We start from the raw sequence: 2,390 nt of genomic DNA on the forward strand, positions 1-2,390 counted from the left end.
TCTGTGGATTTTCTTTTGGTGTTCATGACCACTCTGGAGAAGTATAAATTAGAAAGCTAGTCCCTATAGTCGTTTCCCAGCCTGATTTTTGATGGTCCTGGGAGTGTTGTCTGATCAGCCATTTCAGGTTCCAGAGGGCAAATTTCTGATGAGAATGATGAATCCAGCATTGCATTCCATCAGTTTTCACAGCCACCAGGATGAACAGAATCATGAAGAGGGGTCATTTTCACAGTGTGCCCAGGGCACTCTTTTTGAAATAGCATTTCAGTCTGTAAAGTGGGACAATGGATGTCAGATTGCTCTTCTGTATCTGTTTCCTGCTGACATTAGGACATGCCAAGGGACCCAGGAAGGCTGAGATGCTAGGCAAAGACTGGGGGATGGGGGATTTATCAGAAGCTGATACTGATGAAAGAGGAGCAGTCGCAGCGGCTGGACTGGTTAACATCAGGTTTCAGCAATTCCCTAGTCAGCCGCCCCACAGGTGATCCCAGGATGGATTCTGTCAGCCACGTGAGAATGTGCTGAGATGAATTTAGGCTTAGGGACCTGTGGCTGTACCAAGCTGAAGACATAAAGGAGGTCCTCAGAAGAAATCTCAAAGGGGTTGGAGAGCTGAACACCCAGAAGTGCGGACCATCGTGAGACCGCAGGACAGACTGCCACTTCTGCGCACCTTTGCCCACATCCCTGACCCAAGAGGAAACTGCACAGCGCCTCTGGACACAGGAATCTAGGAACAGTCAGCGGCAGGTAGCTGCGGTTCTGGTCCCCGCCCAGAACGGAACTGAACCGAACCGGTCAAACAACTCAAAGGCAAGAGCTGTTAAACAAGGTCTTCCTCACAGTTTATCTGAGGGTTTAACTCTGCCCCATTCAAACTGTGCTTTTAAATCTTCAGCAGGCACTTGTAACAACACAGGTCTGTGCAGGTATGTATGCAAATTTCTCTGCTTTACTATTTTCCTGAGAAATCCTTTTAAGCATATAAACAATTAAAAACAAACAAACAAAAACAATAGTATTAGAACCAGTAAATTCTAGAAAATAAGCGTCTAAGGCTGGCACAAGAGAGATCGATCTTGTAGGACTCCGCCTATTAAGTTTGAGCAATGCCTCTCCTCTCAAATATCTTCTACAGCTGCTTCTGAAAGCTCTCCGGGTACTCCTTGACATTATCACAACCGTAGAACTTGGCCAGATGAATGAGAATCCCAGTGGCACAGCAGCTATGTCACCTCCCGCAGTAACAGCAAATGCAGATCCCAAGGCAGGGAGGACATCTCCCCTTCGACCCAGCAATGCTGTCCACACATCCTCCCCAGAATGATTCCGCAGGGACAGCCCACAGAACTCTGGTTCCAGATCGTCTTGGAATTGAAGGTCTTCTGCCAGCACTGATGGCATCTGTTACCAAGCACTTTATCATAGACTTTATCTTGCACAGTTAGGCAACATTTTCCAAGTCTTCCTCAGTGATGTCTTTCACTGAGCAGAAAGAAGATACCCAGTGCCTTCTATACTTCTGGTATTTCCCCCCAGTGACTGCCTTTCTTCTTCTGAAGCTGTAAAGCTCTTTGATAAGCTTGGTGGCCAAGGGGAAGTTTTCCAGAGCAAAGTTTTCTGGAGGTTGTGCTCTGGTTCGGTTCATGGGCAGTGTGATTTGTCCATCTGTGAAGGCCTGTTGCAGTGCTGTCCTCCTAGAAGCTGAGGGTAGTGTCCTCACAGGGAAAAAATCTGGCACCGAATTCAATTCTGCAAACAACTGATCGAGCATGGCCTTGTTCACGTCGATGTCCATGACCCTTTTCAGCAGAGCATCTGAGTTCTCCTGGATCTCAGCCCTGGACTCATCCTCAGCATCAGAAGCAGGGTCTTCCTTTTCCTTGTGCTGTCTGCAGCTCTTCTCTCTTCTCAGATGGGTCTTACTGTCCAGCAAGCATGAGCTATTTTTATCTGGTGTTTTTGCCGATTTTTTGGTGGAGAATTGAAAGGCTACCTCAAGACCAAAACTGCTTCTCTTAGACCTGCCTCTTCAAGGTACAGCCTCCTCTTCATCCTCCTCCTCCCTGTCACTCACCATGGGACATGCTTTGTCACAGTCGCTCAGCTCTGACTCTATGAACTCTGGGTTACTGCTTATGTTCAGCTCACTCCCCGTAAATCCTTCAAAAATCTTTATTTTCTGAGCCCGTGTCCTCTTTGAAAATCCTAAATTCTTCTGTGAAGTATTTGGAATGCAAACACACATTCTGTTTCTCCAACTCCAGGGAGTCCAAACTACCAAAGCTCTCTGACAGGTTTTCCATGGGAACATCATCCTGGAAACACACAAATTCTTCATCATCACTGGGGGCACTGAAGATTTCAGCTACTTCTCTGGGGAT

At 47.0% G+C, this 2,390-nt stretch overlaps 1 pseudogene; it reads right to left on the bottom strand.

The window, feature by feature from the left end:
* Positions 1 to 1,138: 1,138 nt before the first annotated feature.
* Positions 1,139 to 2,390, bottom strand: LOC134486173 (cell division cycle-associated 7-like protein; annotated as a pseudogene).

Source organism: Rattus norvegicus, chromosome 3, assembly GCF_021556685.1.
Source record: "Rattus norvegicus strain SHRSP/BbbUtx chromosome 3, alternate assembly SHRSP_T2T, whole genome shotgun sequence".
Lineage (NCBI taxonomy): Eukaryota > Metazoa > Chordata > Mammalia > Rodentia > Muridae > Rattus > Rattus norvegicus.